The sequence below is a fragment of the Helianthus annuus genome, chromosome 15, assembly GCF_002127325.2.
Source record: "Helianthus annuus cultivar XRQ/B chromosome 15, HanXRQr2.0-SUNRISE, whole genome shotgun sequence".
Taxonomy (NCBI): domain Eukaryota; kingdom Viridiplantae; phylum Streptophyta; class Magnoliopsida; order Asterales; family Asteraceae; genus Helianthus; species Helianthus annuus.
The window spans coordinates 61,426,102-61,447,242 of NC_035447.2; the positions used below are offsets into that span (position 1 = coordinate 61,426,102).

General features: G+C 33.5%; 1 long non-coding RNA gene across 1 annotated transcript; it reads right to left on the reverse strand.

Moving 5' to 3' along the window:
- Positions 1–20,303: 20,303 nt before the first annotated feature.
- On the reverse strand, positions 20,304–20,660 carry LOC118487629. Its single transcript, XR_004882199.1, has 2 exons — positions 20,538–20,660; positions 20,304–20,473 (listed from the first exon to the last, which is right to left on the reverse strand). It is a non-coding gene; the product is annotated as an uncharacterized LOC118487629 (long non-coding RNA).
- Positions 20,661–21,141: the final 481 nt, after the last annotated feature.

Below are 21,141 nucleotides of genomic sequence, written 5' to 3' on the forward strand. Positions count from 1 at the left end.
TGTGTATATGACAGTTGTTTATGAAATGGGTCAAAACAGTTGTGGTCATTTGATCAATTTGGAGCTGTGGGCATTTGATTAGTTTGGAGCTGTTTGTTTAAGAAATGGGTCAAAACAGATATTGGTCATTCACTTATGTTTGTTCATGTATGTTTGGTCAAAACAGACAACAGTTTGCTGCACATATATGTTTGGTGATTACCAAATGACTAACATGGGTCAAAACAGATATTGGTCACTTATATTTGGTTGCACTTTGGTTTGGTTATCACAAAACATGACAAATGGGTCAAAATTGACAACTGTTTGCTACACTTATGTTTGGTGATTACCTAATCACTAATATGGGTCAAAACAGATGTTTGGTCACTTATGTTTAGCTGCACTTTGGGTCAAAACAGACAGCTGTTTGCTGCACTTATGTATGGTGATTACCAAATCACTAACATGGGTCAAAACAAACCACTGTTGGTCATTCACTTATGTTTGGCTGCACTTTGGTTTGGTAATTACCAAATCATGACAAATGGGTCAAAACACACTAAAGAACTGTCATGACAAATGGGTCAAAACAGACTAAACAACTGTCATTAATAACTTCAATATTGTACAACCTAATTAAATCACTTGTTCAAAATGTACATCTATAATGCAATGACAAAACACATAGTAAACAGAAATGGTTGCTTCCACATGAACTTTTTGCCAAGAATTTGTCTTTTCAGCATCGTGTTCTCTTCGAGTAGCAACTTGTTCAGCAATTCCAAGTTCTCATTTTTCAATTCTTGATAACTGACTGGACTTGAAGTACAGTTTGAATGTGCTTCGAAAAATTTGTCGAAATCTTGTTTCCACATAAAGAACTTGCAATCGGATAACTACAAAACAATATACCAACCTCAGTTTCAACAAGAATTTAAGTGCAATCCATAAGTAAACAACTTACAGGCCATTGAGGGCAACCATAAAATTGATCACCATGTCGAACACTTTTAGGACCAGCGATGCGAAGAACAGCAACAACTTCATGATGACAATACAAGTTTCCATCCAAATCAACCTTGAACAATTTAGGGGTTCGGTTCTCACTCCACGATGAATTGGAAGATGAACTCATCTCGATTAGGGTTTCTGTGGGATGAATCGATGAAATTGTGGGATGAATCGATGAATTGGGGGGGGGGGAATCGGAGCTTTTGCAGTGATTATGTGGGATGAATGGAGATTAGGGTTCATTTGGGATGTCTGTGTTATAAACGAGAAGGAGACATAACACCTCATCATCCACATCAGCATGTACAGGTAAGCCAAATGGTGACACGTCGGACAAATGACTAACCAAGTTAGAGAATATTTAACTGAGTGGTGCCAGTGCAAACAAAAAGTCAAGTTGGGGGTGCCAGGTGTCAAAGTGTTAGTTGCGGGTGTCATCGGCCAAAGACCGATAGTTGCGGGTGATAAAATCCAATAACCCTTTTTTTAAAAAAACCTTTCACATCCAACTCTCTATCTATATCTTTATTTTACTTACAAACACTTATTTTATTTTATTTTCTCTTTCATGGACACTCACAACAAAAATATAAAGGCTTGAATATGAGTCTCTTAATATAAAGATATACTTAATTATCTATATAATTTTCTCCATTATAAAGATTTCATTGTAATGGGGTTTTTGTTATTTCCTTTATTTCTTTCTTTCTCTATATTATATAGATAATATTATTATATAGACTCCATGTGAATGCTATAAAAGATATCAAATAAACATGAGCTACACTAAGGTGGTGTTTGGTTTACAAAATATGATTAAAAATAAGAGCATGTTTGAAATATGAAGAAATTGTTTGGTATAAGTTGGTGTAGGGATAATATTCTAAATAATTAGTACGCTACTAAGGTTTTGGCTTAGTAGTAGAGAGAAAACCCTTTAGGTGTTTAAATAGGAGAAGGTTATAGGTTTAATATTTAGGGAGTGTAACATTTAGTCATTCAAAAAATTATTATTATTATTATTATTATTATTATTATTTATTTATTTTAATATAAAGTAAATGGATATAATGATATATAATGAGAAAGTGAAGCATTAATGATTATCATAGTTCTTTAAAGAGTTAATTACATAGTTAGTCCCTGTGGTTTGCATAAAGTAACATACTTAGGTACTAATAGTTTAAAATCACATTCTAGGGTATTAACTTTTCATTTTGTAACGTTTGGAGGTATTAACGTTATTTGTAGGTTTAAAATCACATTTTATTAGTACCTAAGTATGTTATTTTGTGCAAACCACAGGGACTAACTATGTTAATACCCTAGAAGTTAATACCTCCAAACGTTACAAAGTGAAAAGTTAATACCCTAGAAGGTGATTTTAAACTATTAGTACCTAAGTATGTTATTTTGTGCAAACCACAGGGACTAACTATGTAATTAACTCGTTCTTTAAACTAAACATAACCTTTCTTATTTATTATTTTTTAACGGTCAATCTTACTTTATTTTATATCAATATTCCTAAAATATTTTCTCTTTCTTCAGGTTTGAACATCACATCTCCTCTTTAAAAAATAAATGTCATTACCAAATGGGTTATTCCTAAATTGAGTAAATTCGCAACCCTTTTGGTTTAAAAGAATTTGTAGTGTACATCATATTTTCAAACTTGTTGGGTGGCATCGGGTACATATTTGACCAAGATGTTGTACATGTAAAATAGACATCTCTTTCTCGATCTTATATTAAAAATTAAAAAATGAATTGAATAGATCAAAAGAGTTGAAAATTGTCTAAAATGTAAATGTAAATGAAAGCCAGCAACCTCTTAATGCTTGAAAATTGTCTAAAATGTAAATAAAAGTTTTTTTTTTTTTTTTTTTTGAAAGGAAAAATGTAAATAACAGCTAACAACCTCTTAATACTTAGATAATTTAGTTTAATAATATAACTTTATAATCATATTTGAAACATTTATCTATACTACATTTACGATGAAGGGGAATAGTGTCTGGCAGTTGCCTGACACTCCACTGTTGGTCCAACCAAATTACGATTTTACTCAGTTTAAATTTACAGTTTTGTTATTGGTTTTGTTTTTCTCTTCTCTCAACCAAATTACGATTTTGCCCTCAGTTCAAATTTACAGTTTTGCCATTATTTTGTTTTTTTCCCTGTCGAATTACGATTTTCCCCAATATAAAATTACCGTCATGCCATCGTTTTAGTGTTTTTCTTTTTGGCAAAACTACAGTATTGTTTTGTTTTAAATGGTTGACATGGTGCAATTTTTATTCGTGTCAGGCGGTTGTCTGGTACACACTCATTTGTCCTGAAAAATTACAATTTTGCCCCCAGTTTAAAATTATAGTTTTATCATCGTTTTATTTTTTTTAGCAAATGTATGGTAGCGTTTTGTTTTAAATGGTTAACTCGATGTAAATTTTTGATGAGATCGTGTTATGAGTAGTTAGTACAAGTAACTGAAACATAGATGTATATATTATGAGAGAAATATTCGGCTTAGTGCCCCGCAACGCAGACGAGCCAAAAACTAGTTGTCCTGTAAAATAATAAAATTTAATTTAATATAAATTTAAATAATTCCTATAGGAGATAATATAATATTTTAAAATATTTTATAAATGATTTATTTATTTTATTAAAGTAAAGCAGTTAACGGTAGTGCTTATAAGGGGTAAACAAAAATATTAATCAATGTTTATTGGTTCTATACTTTTATTTTCGTGTTCAACTCTCAACTCAAATACGGTAATCACTATGTTTACGTGACATTTATAAGAACCATCAACGCAATCACCCCATCCATCGTATATCAAGTATATCCGTTAGTTCTTTTTAAGATATAAATTTTTATTAGATTCATTCAACCCGTGTAATAAACGAGGTTTTTATAGATATCACATTTTTATTTTTTACTATACAAAATTACATTTATGCAACTCGTGTAATACACTGGGTTTTTAAAAATATAACTTTTTTTTTGTTATGTAGTATATAAAATTAGTTTTATTCAATCTATATAATACATAGGATTTATAAAGATATAACCTTTTATTGTTTGGTATATGAAATTACATGTGCTCAACACGTATAACAAATGAGGTTGTTAAAAATGTAACTTTTTTATTATTTAATATATAAAATTAAATTTACTTAACCCGTACAATACACGAGGTTCTTAAAAATACAACTTTTTTATTATTTAATATATAAAATCACATTTATTCAACCCATGTAATAAACAAGATTTTTAAATATATATTGTTTTATTATTTGGTATATAAAATTACACTAGGTTAGAACCCCGTGTATTACACGGGTTGATTAAATATATTTTTGTATAATAAAAAAGTTACATCTTTAATTACCCGTGTATAAAATGAGTTGAATAAGAACGTGTAGTGTGTACTACACAGCTTGAATAAATATAATGTAATCAGTTAACACACACAGTCGTCAAAATACGTTTTTGGTAAAAAGAACTTTGATATACTATTTACATATTAGAACATTTTACTTTGTTTTTTTATATTTCTATTATTAGGTTATAAACTTATGTATTACAAATATTATAACATTTTACTTTGTTGTATTTTAATTTATTAACAGGTTAAAAACATCTGTGTTACATGTGGTCGGATCAATAAAATACTAAATAGTTATTATTATTAAGTGTAAAAAATAAAAAATAAAAAGCCTCAGGCCCTCAGCCACCGCCATTAGAAACTTTTGAGTATGAAATGAATCTATTCACAATTCAAAGAAACGCAAATTTTGCACCCAAATATACATTCAATCCATTAAATCCACTTATTTCTTCTTTCCCCATTCATGACTCATTGCTTTGTATCTAAATATTAGTCTTTATTCTTCCCTATTTAATGCATGTAATCTGAATCAAGTAATCAAAATTAAAGAGGAAAACAATTATAAAAAAATAATATGAAATTTCAATTTGAAATCACATACAAAACTAACGTGAGGCTATCAACCTGTAAATATGCCTTGTTTGGCATTTAGTCAGCGAAACGCGGGTTGGGTCTCTTCTCCGAGTGGATGTTGATAGCTTGGAATGAAAAGGGGCTTCCTCCATGTGAATGGCCCCAGAAATTTAAGAGATCCAATTGTTTTTGGACTACATTTCCGGTGAAAACAGAGGCAATTTTGCTTGGGTTTCAGGCAGTTTTGCGTTTGCACCACATCTCCGTTCCATTTTGCGAGTCAGTTCATGTCGGCCATTAAACGATAGTGGGACCCTCACATGTTAGGCATGTGATGGAAATAAACTGAGATAATTAACTTGGTTAGTCATAACGGATTAAACCGGCAACAAAAATAAAGTTAAAGGATGTTTTTAGCAAGTTTTAAACATTAAGGTTGGAACCTGCAAGTTTGAGAAAATATAAAGGACGTTTTGTGCAATTTACTCGCAAAATAATAAAATAAAGATAAGTATAAAGATTATATTAGAAGATAAATATAAATATAGAGATATAGTTATAGATAAACGTCGACTTAAAATATATGATAACTTGATAAATTATTTTAAAACTTGTAATTTTTAAGATGGAAATATATATGGCGGGAAAACTAAAAAAATAGATGCCTCTCATATCGACACGTGTCCATCAATTGGTTTCTTTTATTATATGTACTAGGTGGACACCCGTCCGATGGACGTGGGTACATCGTAAACATTGAATGTAAGCCTATTTTTATATGTAAAATATGATGTGAAATTATTTAATGAATTCACGTTCGCATTATACTTAAGAATACATTAATAACGTTTATATGTAAATCTAACGGAAGTACGAAAAAGCCCCTATATTTTGAATCAAAACTGCAACCTCAACGCTCCTTGGATCGATATGTCCTGATTTCTCGATAGAAGTAAACGACGGCTGCTATTACTTGCTTTGAATTTCGGTAGTAGACCAGAAGCGGAATTGCGGTGACTGGATAAATGGTTGTGTTTCTGTACGCAAGACATTCGTGCCATTTTAGTCTTCCACTATAACCATACCAAATTGGGCAATGTCTGCTGAACAGGATTTCAATCGACCCTAAAGCCCATCTGAGCACTTGGTTTAAACAATCCGACAAGTTTATAGGTGCATAACCTTTAAAGGCTGGTCTAGGTGGCATATGTTTATCGATTGCCAACCGCGTGTATGCATTTTGAATCCTGTAAGAATATCTTCCGTCACAGAACCGTAAACCCACCCAATCTATCAATATTCAACTCATTAGATACTGTTAAAAAATCCAAATCATCTTAAAAGGTTTAAAAAGTTGAAACCAAAACGAAAACAAACCTCACTGCCCCAGTAGCTTTCGTCATCATACCCACAACTGATAACCTGAATACCTTCTTTTAAAACACTCTCTGGTGCTGCAGATTGTGTGACATTAGTAATGATTTTTCATTGAGCACTCTGCATATGTAAACATTGAATGTAAGCCTACGTTTATATGTAAACAGTTGGGAAATGACCTAAAGAAGTCATTTGAAGGGCAGTCTGCACAAACTACAATTTTTCCCATTGCAAGTGCTTCAGCTGTTGCTGTACATAACACATCACTCACACTTGGATTTATAAACACTTTGTAACTGCCAAAAAAATAATAATAAACAATTTTAGTATTTTTTATTATTTGAAATTATATGAAATTATGTACCTGTGAAGTGAGTCAACAACATGGTCTATGCCTTTCATGAAGTTCACATTCAAGTTCAACTTTTTGGCTGTACTTTGTACTTCATTAGCATCCTCGCCGTTACCATAAACGTAACAAATAAACGTATAGTATCTAGAAGCGAGTTCAGTTGTTCATTACAGAACCAATTTTAAGCAGATATAGTTGAGAACATTACATTGCATCTATTGTTTGGTGAAAACCCGAACAAATCATAACCCGAACAACGAGTTCAATTGTTTGGTGAAAACCCGAACAATGGATGCAACCCGAACAAATGGATGCAACCCGAACAGCGAGTTTAATTGTTTGGTGAAAACCCGAACAAATGCATGTTATAACAGTTTTATCGCCGAGGGAAAGTCGGGTCGCATTGAACTTTTTTAAACAATAAAAGGATTTTATATTTAAAATTAAAATTGTAATCTTTTTAATTGAACTTTTTTAAACAATAACCAAGACTAACTAATATTTCTGCAACAATATTCATTGGGCCAAATCTTTCCCCCAATCAGACCTGGTTCTTTTTGCATGCTCTCTTTCCCCCAATCGCCCTTTTTGGTTTGTTTGTTCCTATCAATAATCTGTTTCCTAACTCTTCTTTATCCATCGATTTGAAGATGTTTCCCCAAACCCTAATTCTTATTTAATCAGCTTCAACCTTTCTTTATCCATCGATTTGAAGATGCTCCCTTCCTCCATCGATTTCAAAAGGCAAGATGGTTATGTTAGTTTACTGAGTTTGTGGAAACAAATTTGCGTTTCATTGTGGTTTTGAGTGATATCTGTTTGGATTCTTTTGTATTTGGAAGTTGTTTTGTTATTATTGAAACTGGTAAAAGTGAAATTACAAAATTCTGATTTTGAAGCTTTGAATTTTCTTCATTCGATATTAAATAGTATTACAAAATTCTGATTTTGAAAAATATTAAAAATTACACATTACAATAAACACTTCCTAGGATATCTATGACTCTCGCCTTCTTCCATGCAATTTCATTTTTTGTTTTAATTTGCAGATCAGCAAGCATATCACAGGTCTTCTGATCCTGTTTCAGCAGATGTGTGATAAACACTTCTGCTTTTTCTGTAAACTCTGATGGAGTAGAACAGACAACTCCATCCAGCAGTGCAATGCTACTCCGGGTTTACTTATAATATTTATCACTCACCATAGCAACTTTTTTGTTGAGTTCTTCATCTTTTCTCTGTTCTTCGAGTGACTATCTTGAAAATTCAATTTTAAGATCGCTAGTATCCGACCAGTGGTAGAAGGTTTTGCTTGCCATTTAGAAAGAGTGTGAGTGTTTTTGGACAGTTTGTTTTAGGATGAACGGTTTTTTAAAAATGAAGTGTTGATGTTTTCAAGTACACTAATCATGATCCTTTATAGTGTGTAAAATGTTTGATAGGGTAAATGAACAGACGTCTACTAATTATGATAACCTTTTTTGAAGGTTTAAATTTTGTTCTTTGGTTTTCTAGATATTTAATTTTACTTGCTTTCCCATGATAGGGTAAATGAAGAGACATCTCCTATATACACGTTTTCCCTATTAAATCATTAAATGTACATGGTTTTTAAATATAAATTTTTATTTAATGGTTGCATTTAAATCTGACCTTTGGGCTGTTACATATTCTATATAATACCATTGCCAATTCAAATGTTGTTTCATCATACCCAGATTCATTCACCGAAATAGAAGAGCAACTGTTATTGTTTTGGCTTAGTTCTTATAAATACATTAAAATAGAGTCATATACTTCTGCACAATCTGACTATTTCAAGCAACGCTTTATTAAACAAATTGAAGAGCAAGTTTTGGCTGATAGGTCTACTCTTCAAGAGTTGAAGAGGTGTTTTAACGGACTGCAACTTGGTCTGCTGACAAGAGACCAGGTTTCGAGAGACCTGAGGGCGATGCCGACTACTTCCGTTCGTGACCTGTGTGTTGCGAGTAATATAGAGTGTGGAGATAGAGACCTAGAGTTAATGAGAAAGATCAATGACATACATCGAGAGGTTCAGTGCTCCATGGAGTTGAAGTTAAAGTTTCTGATTCTTGCTATTAGAGTTTAAGTGTTTGATTAGTTTTCTTTTTTATATGTAATTGTTACTTGTTTAATACTTTATATGGATGATCGTATTAATTTTTCTTATCACAGTTTATTTTTACTTCTTTTTATGAGTTTGAAGATAAAGAGACAGTGTTCCATTGTCGATAATTAGGGTTTCATCTGAATTTTTTAAGGTTGTTGTTTGGTACCATTTTCTCTATAGATATTACTTTTTCATGCCCTAATTAACCAAATCCATTAACATTTTCCTGTGTTTCATCCAAATCTTTGCTGGCTTAACTGCTCTAATTCAGGTATACAGATCATCCATGAAGATTTGTTCATTTATGTTTGATTTAACATTGTAGTTTATGTTTTAGACTTTTAGATTTAAGGATCAAGTTCCTTCATTTCAATCAAACTGTTTAATCTTCATTTATTTTTCTCCTTTAATAATTTTGGAAGCCAAACAGTTTCAACAAACTCGGGTAACTTTTTTCTCAATTTGGATTATGTTAAGATTGTTTGGTAGTTGTTGTAGGATCGCGCGCGAACCCGAAACGAGTCGATCAGAGGCGTTCTACTCAATATGAAAGGTGGAAACAGACATATCGAGTTGAATTCAGCTAGATATTCACTAAAACTGTCTTATTTATTGATCTAGTAACAATTTACACCACGGAGACACTTCGACAGAGCTTCACCGTCGGAAACAAACTTCCTAATTCCGTTCCAAATGAAACAGACCTACTCCTATTTATAGACATCCTAATTCCGCTTCAACTGTTCAAACGAAATTACATTTACAAACGGAATTAAGGCTTCAAGCGGAATTAACAACTCAAGCGGAATTACTTGTTAATTCCGTGCGGAATTACAAGTTGTCCTTTCAAGCGGAATTAGCTTTCAGACTTGATTCCTCGATCTTCGTGCCATGAACTATGCAAGACTCGATACAAGACGAAGTCGACAGACGTATGCACCAACAGACTCCCCCTCGAATGTTGACGAGTCTTAAGTGCCGAGTCTTCAATGTCTTCAGTCTTTATCAGTCTGACTGCTCTATCTGAAATATCTTGACAGTGTAAAACTTCTATCTTTTCTTTACTCTCCTCTTCAGCAACAACAGACTCCCCTTGAACAATTTTATCTTCTGTTTTTCTTTTACCAGGATCTGAACTTGGCTCTATCTTCGCTCCAATTCTCTTGATCAGATCTTTTGATTCCTTAAGTTCATCAGTTCTAGGATCGTAATCTGGCTTACACAAGATCAGAATCGTGACCTGGCTCTATTCTTAGACTCAGAATCCAGGTTATCCTGCACATCCTCTATCACACAATAAATTTCACCAATTTAACATTTAACAAATTTATATATCAAGACTCTCCCTCAAATTTAACCAGAATGATTTATCATTTAAAAACTTCTGATCACCACTTGTAAGCAAAAACACACAAACTCCCACTCACAAAATGATCATCATGTTTAGCACTAGGAATTTTGAAAATCAGCTTTTCAACATCAGTTGTCGAAAATATTTTTGAATTTTTCAAAATTTATACTAAAACACACTAAAATCTTTTTGGATTTTTGTTACTTTAACGAAATACAGAAATATTTACAAATAATATTTTTGTGAGTCTGTGTAAGAGGATCATATCAGTTTATGAGACGAATCACTAACACCGTTAAGCTTTAAACATTTTAAGCTCTAAACAATTCACCTAGATTGTCAGTATATTGGTCCTCTTAAATTCTCACACAAAGTTCAACTGTTTCGAGATACGAGATTAGTGTTTTAGAGACTTAAACTTATTCGCGTGTCCCACCATTTGAATATACTCCCGTATCCAGATCCCAATATTCAGTCTTACATGTGAGTATACCTAGATGATATCTGTTAAAGGGTTAAATGCGAAACCGTGAGAGCTCAGGTCAGAACTCGTCTTTTGGTGTGTTCCCTTTAGAGAATCTTTTCTTCAACAGTACATGATTAGCATTTTGCAATGATTCATCATTTTTTGTACTGAGGGCAATGCTATATTTCAAGCAAATGCAAAGTATTATACGGGGACTAGGCCATTGCTTCCGCAAAATATCACTGAGCATAAAGACCTAGTATCTCAGAAAGAGGGACCTTTCAAACAAGATTTCGGGGGTTACCCATATATCCAAGAAATGTTACCCACGAGATAAGCAAGTTTGAAATTTATGTTTATATCTCAAAAACAATCTACTAAATGTGTAAAAGCCTACTGGCATATCCGCAGTGAGATTGTTTATCACAGTTTAGACTTTACAATTCTTTAGCATGTTGTGATAGTCCACTGATGTACTATCATTTCCTCTTTTCTCAACAAAAACTCATTTTTGATTTTATCATGTTTTTTGATTTTTCAAATTTTCTAATGTTTTTAGATTTTCAAATTTTCTAACTCCCCCTAAAATTCAAAAACTTTTAAAGAAACTTGAAAACAAACTGTACAAGTAACATGACAACTGTTGTTTCAAGCTTCAAATCGCCATCCACTTGGCATAAACAATCAGAACTCCCCCTTACAACAAACTTATTTTCTCATTATGATTTCAAAACACTTAAGTTTGTTTTAATCAAAATGATTTTTCTGGAAAATAAGTTTTGTTGATTTTATAAACCACTTGTAGGTTAGGGGTTCATCATATTGTTTTTCTTTAATCACTTGTAGAAAAGATAAATCAAGTACAATTTAATGTCCCTGATTAATCTTGAAGATCAAAATACCACATATAGGATGAGATTTTACAAATGTGAATTTCTCAAGAAAGATGCCGATACCTACTCCTCACTAACCAACCTGGGAGTTCCGGCATAGTCCGTAACCTGTAAAAAATTTAACAATTTTAAAAATCTTTTGAAAAATTCAATTTTATCAAGAATGATGCCGATTCCTGCTCCACGATTACAAACTTGGAAGCTCCGGCAAGTCAGATTTTTACATATTAAACACAGACATCCAAGCCTCAGCAAGCTTGGATGTTAGCTTATCAAGTTCACTTTCAGTCAGGGTGTATGTTGCCTTCTTCGTTTCATAAAAATATTTTACCCCTTTCACCTTACCCTCAACCATTTTTCCAAAAATCTTTTTCACATTTCCATTAAATGCTTTATCGACATCAAATTCTTGCTTTTCAGAATAGAATTGATTCGATATCTCAACCTTACCAACTTTTGATTTAAAATTCTCAGCTCTCAATGGTGGAAAATTAACATCATCCATTGGAGGCACTGAGTTTTCTTCTTTAACCTCAACCTGTGGCTCCTCTGATTTTGTGGAATAAGATTCATCGCCAGATTTTACATCAGACTTCTTAACATCTTCATGAATCTTCTTAACAACCCACATTTGGTTGTCATTCTTAGCTCTCTTTTTATAAAAATGTGTCTTTGAACAGTCACCAACTTCATATGTTGAATTTTCAAAAATTTTGAATTTCTCAGTTGGTGGTTCATTTTTCTCAACAACTTTTTCTTTAAGTTTAGAAACAACTTCCTGTTTGATGTCGGTAGCTTTAGAACAGTTCCATGCATTGTGACCAACTTCATTGCATTTGTAACAGGTTCTTGTTTCTTTCTTCTGATTAGCTCCACTCTTCATAACTTCTTGCTTCTTTGCAAGAAAATCTTTATTCGATTGTTTCCAGAATGGGCTTTTTGCTTCTTCTTCCGAGCTTGTTCCTGCAACAAATTTTGTATTTATTTTAGAAGTTTTTTCATGTTTATAATTTTCAAGTGGAATAAAACCTAAACCTTTCTTTTTGAAATTACCGTTATGGTTTGGTTTCTTTTGAAAACCAGAACCAGAACTGTAACCCTTTTTCTTGTTTAACCGTTGTTGAACTCTTGAAGTGTATTTTTTAGGTTTTTCTTTAAGATTTAAATCTTTTATTTCAGAAATATTAATTTCTGTTAGTTTGAAAACCCTTTTGATCTTTTCAATTTGAACACTTCTTATTGGAAATTCCTCATCAGAATATAATTTGTCTGAATCATTCAAAGTATATGCCACTTTGATTGGTTCATCCTTCAAATTAAATTTTGATAAAAGAAATTCTTTATTGTAAACCCGTTTAACCGACGTCTTTGGACTTTCAACTGATGATGATCCCGGACTTTCAGACTCAGACTTTGACTCCGACTCCTCATCTGTATCCAACACCTGATCGACCACCTTTTTTATTAACTCAGACTCATGGTCAGTGTCAGACGATGTGAACGTGACGTCAATGTTTTCTGGTAACTCATCAGTTGTTTCGGATTTTAACTTTATATTGACAGCCTTTTTGACTTGCTCCTCATTCAGTTTTCAATGAGAATATCCTTCCCAAATTGGAGGCGGACACTTGTTATAGCTAACATTCTGTTTCTTACCAGTATCCTTCTTCTTTTGCTTTTCTTCTTGAAATGCTTCAAAACCTGCAACAGTTGGATAAATTCGGTCAATGAGATAATCAGAACTAGAATAACTTTGCAACAGCCTTCTAATTCTTCCATTTTCAATTTTCTCAGTCTCCAACTCTTGTTTCAGCTTGGCACATTCTTCAATGTAATGATTTATGGCTTTTTGCTTCGACATCATCACAACATTCATCATGGTTAATGCATCTTCTCTTTCAGAATTTGTCTTTTGAAGACCATTTACCGTTTTATTTAGCACATCATATGATTCTTTCACATAATTTAGATTGAACAGTAATTGTTCTTTCATCTTCTCAAACTCAGCCAACTTTTCATATTTTGCTGCACATTCCTTGCAAGATTCTAAACACTTTAAGCAAGGCTTGATGACTTCTACAATCTTTTCTACTTCAATGATCTTCTCAGCTTCAACAACCTTTTCAACTTCAATCACCTTTTCTGTTTCAACAATCTCCTCAGCAACAATTTTAATCTCTTCATTTTGAACAGTCTCTTCTTTTTGAGCAACACTTTCATCTGATGAAACAGACTCTTCTTCTTGATTCTTTACATTAACACCAACCACTTTCATCCATTCTGTAAACAAATCTGGTTCTTTTACAATTTTTGCAATCATAGCTACAACTTTTGAATCAGGTGGAATATATTTATCCCAGCTGAAGCCTTCTGCCACTTTTTCATCATCTTGATCAATGATACCATAATAAGCTCTCTTATTTGCATCTTCAATCATTCTGGCATGTGCAGTTTGTGATTCCTTTTGTTGAGGCGGTTGATGAGCAACTTGTTGATATATGGCTTTCCGATAGTAATCATCTTTTCCAAACGGATTCTTTGCTCCACTAGCTTCCTGATTTTTACATTCTCTCTTGAAATGACCTTTCTCCCTGCATCGAAAACAAGTAACTTTAGATTTATCAAAACCCAAAGTCGAAACATGTGCATCCAGAAAATCATTTCTTCCTGTAATCATTTTGATTTTTTCAGCTCTTCTCAAGACACTAGCTAAGCACCATTTGATGTCCATGAGCTCCATCTCTTCAGCGTCTATCTGATGGTAATCCTCTTTCGTCAGCATAGGATTTCCGATCCTCCCTGCAACCAAACCTTCATAGGATTGTAGCACAGTAGCAAGTAATGCCATGTGATCTTTGGCAACTTCTTCAGAAAAACTTTGACCATCTGGAAGATTCAAAGCAATGTTGCATTGTATCACATATCCACTTCCATTCTTTGATCCTTGAGACTGATAACTTGAAGATGAAACATTTGGATTAACATTCGGGTATGAAGAAAAACCACTGCTGCTTTTTGGACTTTGCTCAACAGTTCCAGATAAGTCTCCAGCACTAAAAGCAGTTTGAATCTTCGGACTCATTTCAGCCTCTTGAACATTGCCTTTGTAATACATTTTCACATCTTGTTGACCACTCGGATTATTCATTCTCGCAATTTTTTGTTGTTCAAGATCTTGACCCTCAATCTTTTCGATGAACTGAGAAATCGTCAGACCATCATATTCTCCAGTATTTTTTAATATCATCAAAAATGTACCCCGCTCTTTCTGAGGTAAAGCATCGGCTAATTTGTCGACCCATTCCTCTCGTTCTTTGGTTATGCTTAACAATGACATAGAACACACTAAGTGGCAAGATCTTTCAATCAATTTCTTTGTATCTTCCCCTGGCAAACTTGTGAAAAGATCAAATTCTTTCTTAAGCAGTGCCTTTTTACTCTTAAGCATCTTCTCACTTCCCTCAAATTTGATTTTAAGAGCATCCCAAATTGATTTTAAAGTCTTGTCATGTTGAAGCAATACAAAGATGTCTTCTTTAATAGCTTGCTGAAGTAGACTAATCATCATCTTTTCAGCTTTGTACATGTCTCGTTCTTTGTCATTGAATTCAGAGATTGTTTTTTCAACTCACAGTTCAGTACGTGGTAGTACATACTTCTTCAAAATACACTCCGAAGATCTCAAATGATTAGCTTGAACCCAGTTTTCAAACCGATATTTCCAACCGTAATACTCCTCAATGCTCATTAGCTTGGGGGGTTTTTGCATAGTTCCAGTCTCATTTTCCAAGTTCATGTTTTGAGCAATGGTAGCCGGTGTAGTCGGAGATGTCGCAAATGCATTCTAAAATTCTTCACTCATGATTTGGAAACAAGTTTCTCAAACCAGACAATTTCAAGCGAAATTAAGATCCTTCAAACGAAATTACTTCAAACGAGATTATACTTCAAGCGAGATTAACCTGCACACAAACTTTCAAACGAAACTAAATGTTTCAAACGGAATCACCAAACGGAATTTAATTCCGTGTGGAAATAAACACCAATTCAAACGAAATTATGCTTTTGGAGCGAAATCACTAATTCCGTGCGGAATTAGCTTTAATTTCAAACGAAATTAACAACAATCTGTAATTCCGTGCGGAATTAGGGTACAATTTCAACCGGAATTATGCTGATGTCATCATTTCGCTCCAACTTTTCAAATGGAATTACAATTTTTATTAGTTTTAGATCGAATTAAAGTCCAATTTTCTCAAGGATTTGTTAATATACTATTTCGCTTATGATGTGATAAATTCAGATCATTTTGACCGTGAAAAGTTGTTCAATTTAGAAAAGAAAGTGTAGAAGAAAGAAAACGAGATGAAATCAAGCTGAAATCTACAGAACTCCTCCTCCTGAGCTCTGATACCACTTGTAGGATCGTGCACGAACCTGAAACGAGTCGATCAGAGGCGTTCTACTCAATATGAAAGGCGGAAACAGACATATCGAGTTGAATTCAGCTAGATATTCACCAAAACTGTCTTATTTATTGATTTGGTAACAATTTACACCACGGAGACACTTCGACGGAGCTTCGCCGTCGGAAACAAACTTCCTAATTCCGTTCCAAATGAAACAGACCTACTCCTATTTATAGACATCCTAATTCCGCTTCAACTGTTCAAACGAAATTACATTTACAAACAGAATTAAGGCTTCAAGCGGAATTAACAACTCAAGCGGAATTCACAACTCAAGCGGAATTACTTGTTAATTCCGTGCGGAATTACAAGTTGTCCTTTCAAGCGGAATTAGCTTTCAGACTTGATTCCTCGATCTTCGTGCCATGAACTATGCAAGACTCGATACAAGATGAAGTCGACAGACGTATGCACCAACAGTTGTATATATTCTAGGGCTAAAGTCGAAAGCTCCATTAGTGGCAGCAGCACTCAATATGGTAGTCTTATAGACTCAAGTTTATATGTTTTAATATATGTTCGTTTATTTAATACATATTTTCATAACGAACGAAGGTGAACACAAAAGTAATTTTATAGCCCTGAGATTGGAATATGACGTATAACGGGCAAGAAAGTAATTTTATGAAACCATGTTGAGGTAAAATGAGAAAACTAATCGTGTAGTCATTTAAGAGTGTTTTTCTAGCATTTTCTGTGATCTCAATGATCTTATGGTAGTGTCCACCCTTTAGTTCCCTTAATTCTCCACAACATGGAACAATGATGGAATCAAGATTTTCACGTGCATCATGGTCCAGTTGTAATGAATCTGCAATTGTGTTTTTTTTTAAACAAGTCAAAAAACCACAAATTTAAATCTATTTATTCATGGCAAAATTAAATACTCACGGTCAATTGAGCCCAAACAGAGTTCAATTTCCAGGCCATTTGTCACGGCCTACAAAACTTGGTTGTTGAGCCCAAACCTAATTCGTCTAGAATACCCCATCCAAAAACCTATTTCGCTCGGCCAACAACACTTGCTTATTTCTATGCAACAAAAACAAATTTGGGCATTTCTTAGATAAAGGTTCATCCATCACTCACCAATCCGTTCAGAAACATGTCTAAGTACCCGAACCGAGAGACGCCTTGATTAGATACCCCCACTCGCAAAGTCTCCATGACAGCTGCAAGTATCAATACACAAGTCTATATAAATAATGAAACCATACATTAAGTGAAAAACATTGTTCCGTAATATGACAATAACCTGTATATATGACACGGAGATAGAATCTAAAAAGAGAATAAACACATGACAGTGGTGGTTCTTTCATATTTAACCTGTATATATGACAATAAACACATGACATTAGATTGGATAATACTAAAAACTCCAACGCAGTTCAAAAACTCATCCATATCATAAAAATAAGACTGAAAGAACTGCAAAACAGACATAAAGTACCTGAATTACTCACTCTCATTTACATCATAGTTATCAAAAGCACACAAGGTGCGCGCCTAGGCATAGAAGCACACAACCAAGTGCACCTTTTAGGCACTCAGACTCAAATTTAGATGATTTTCCGGCTAATTTCCAGCAAAAAGATGACAATAAAAACCCTAATGAAGGCTAAAATCAACCTAAATAAGCCTAGAAATCAACCTAAAACAGCCTAAAACAGTCTATAACACCTAAAAGTTAGAGTTTATACTATGCACCTTACTTAAAAAAGCCCTTGGAAACACACAAACAGATTCAAGATTCAAACTGAAACTAAGTTACAACATAGCAATGTTGAACTTCTACTCTAATCACATTGTTTTCCACCATGAATCACAATATAAACAACACATTATTATCCTACTTAACCTAATCCATTCTAACAAAACCTAAAAACTCCATAACTTCAATTTAAACATTCAAAAAATTCGCACCAAAAGAGTTATAACATACCAGTGAGTAAACAAACAATTTGAATCACAGCATAGAGTACACATTATTCTACTAACAAAACCTAAAAAAAACTCCAAAACATCAATATTTGGTTTCAAAAAATCAGGTTTATCGGTTCGATTCACAATATTTGGTTTCAAAAACCATATTTGGTTTCAAATCACAGTTTATGGTTAAGATCCATACCAGAAGTCTTTACGATAGAACAACCATTAGTTGTTGGAAACATGAAGCTTTAACCTATCAAAAAGTTTGATGGTTGTTTTTGTATCCCCAATGGCCTAATTACACTTTCAAGCCATTCAATAGCTTTAAACCTTCTCATAGCTACAAAAAATGAAAAAAAAAATCACATAATCAACAACGTTTCTATTGTTTTGTTAGAACGAATTTGAAGGGAAAATTTATAATTATACCTGCTCCTTGGACTTTCCTTGAAGGTAGAGTAACACTAAACAATACCGTTTCAAATTTTAGCGAAAACAACACTAAAGGATACCGCTTCACAATTGATTAATGACAATTAATACCCCAAAATTTTGAGCGTAAGGTTATTACTCATGTTCAAGATAACCTCTTTAGTGTTCATGTGAGCAAGAAGAGAGGAAGACACAAAGAATGTGTCAAACACAGTTCAGATGATATAGGTTTGACACCTGAACCTGTATCATCTGAACTGTGTTTGACACCTCCTTTGTGTCTTTCTCTCTTCTTGCTCACATGAACACGAAAGAGGTTATCTTGAACATGAGTAATAACACACCTGTCTTCTACCTCCATTGCTAGTAAGGTTCTTTGAATCATCTTGGCTCTTTTCTTAGGTCTTTGAGGGAGTTTACACCCTTTCATTGCCATAAAGTCTTCTTCTTTCTCTTTGCTTGATAATGTAGTAAACAATTTGCGTCACAAAACCAAAATATTTCTATGTTTTTGTGGAGACTTTATTAAAAATACATAAAACAACAAAAAGTAATAGTACTGGCCTACTACATAACTAAATTAATCTGATGTCATATTGTAATTTTTGGTTTAGTTTTTCATTTGATTAATATTAAAATAGTCATGAGTTATTTTCATAAATCTTTGTGTGTTGATGCATTTGAACTCTGATTTACAACAAAAGAAATAATCAGACTAAACAAAATTTCTTCTAATCATGAATTAGCATATGGCATTTTAATCACAATGGCTACAAACACCATATAGATCTATTTTAGCTTTGGAATCTAGCATCAAACTTTCATACAGAAATCTAGCAAACAACATCTAAAAGCCAAATAGCAATCACATTACTTAATTCCATATGCCTCAAGTCCTCATGTCCTAAGTTTCAGCCCTTAATGAACAATTGACTGCTTTTTATCCCAATCAAAATGTCATAAATTGTTTTAAAACGACATTGGTTTGAGCATATAAGCCTTGTACCTCACTATCTTTTTTAACGCTAGCCAACAGTGGTTTGAGCATCTCAACTGAAATTTCCTCGCTTTCATCTATAACCAACTCCATTATATTTTCCATTGATGAAAACACGGAGTCAATATGAAAGTCCCTGAAATTAAATAAAAAAAATACATATATTAATCAAAGTCAAAGTACCCTTCAAGAGTTATAAGTCCAGAACTATAGAATCAGCAGCATACGAATCAGCTACTCTGGAGAACTTTGCTCGGGTCAAGTTTTCCGCTAAAATAACTGGAAGGAACAGCTGAAAGTTCTTGCCTTACTTTCAATTCTTCACCAGTCTTCAGTGTGATCGGCTTTTCGATTGCTGCTGCCTCAACACAAAGCATGTGTTTGTACTCATCGTCTCCGAAATCAACCATGGCTTTTGTCTTCTTATCCCATGGATTCCACACCACTAAGTAATAGAACGTTAGTCAAAAGGTTAAATAATATATTATACATAAACAACACTATGATGCTTCTTTATTAATAGTTTTCGAGAAAATCTGAAGCACAAATGCAAAATCTCACCAACATCAGGCAGTCCATCTGAAAGGTTTTCAAATGTACGCTTCTTTTCATGATCCAGGATGGCAATCTTTGTTGGTGTGCAGAGATATATCTTGTCCACCTAGGTAAACAATTGACAATACATAAACCTTAAGGGTGGCAAAGTAATAAAGGAGGTAACAAAATTACCTCTGATTCAAAGGTTATAGCATCCCCTTGTTTTGTATATCGCTCCCTGTTCTTCAAGTTGTCGAGATAATCAAATGTCTCCAATCCTTCCACTCGAACTTCACTGCAGTCACAAATTTAACATGATTTCATTAAAAACATAATTCCACCGACCACTAAGGATTCCACTAAGACTATCTTAACAACCAACTTCTAATATAGGAAGAAGATTATCGAAACACATTGTTGTATTAAAACCGCAGCACGTGTAATCTGTTTGACCAGTTTCATATTTCCATTACAATCAGTGAAATGCAGTCTTTTTGAAAACCTTTCTGTGGATCCAATGTAACCAAAATTTTACAAAGATTCACAGAAGAGTTGGCACGAGCACAAACCTGCATTTGATACAAGTTGAGTAAGAGTGTCAAGGCTTAGATTATAAAAAGGTTCAAAATATACCTGTACATGATAGTGATCAGTAGAATATGAATCAGCTACTCTGGAGAACTTTGCTCGGGTCAAGTTGACCGCTGAAATAGCTGGAAGGAACAGCTGAAAGTTCTTGCCTTACTTTTCATTCTTCACCAGTCTTCAAAATTTTGAGATAAACTTTCTTATAACATTAACAATGCAAAATGTTAAATTCACAATCAATAACTCATCAAATCAACAAAATCATGATATATTCTTCATATTCGAACAACATATGTACAAGATCGAACAAAATCATGAAAAACCCTAACAAAATAGCTCAATTTTAAGAGAAACTCACAGGAACCCTAGATTTTGCGTTACGAAACTTTTGGAAACAATCTGCTTGGTTTTTTCTAGTGAATCGATCAAATAAACCGGAATTGAAGCATAAAACGTCGTCGTTTGCTGCATCTGATGTTTTTTACTTCATGATTTGTTCTGGAAGTATCTTCTATATCACCGATTACAGAACCGAAACCTTAATTGATCAGATTCTAGAGAGAGGGTAGAGAGAGAGGAATGGGTTTTTTGAAATTATGATAGGAGGAAGAAGCAGCTAAAGTTTAGGGCTTGAGACAGAGAGGCAGGT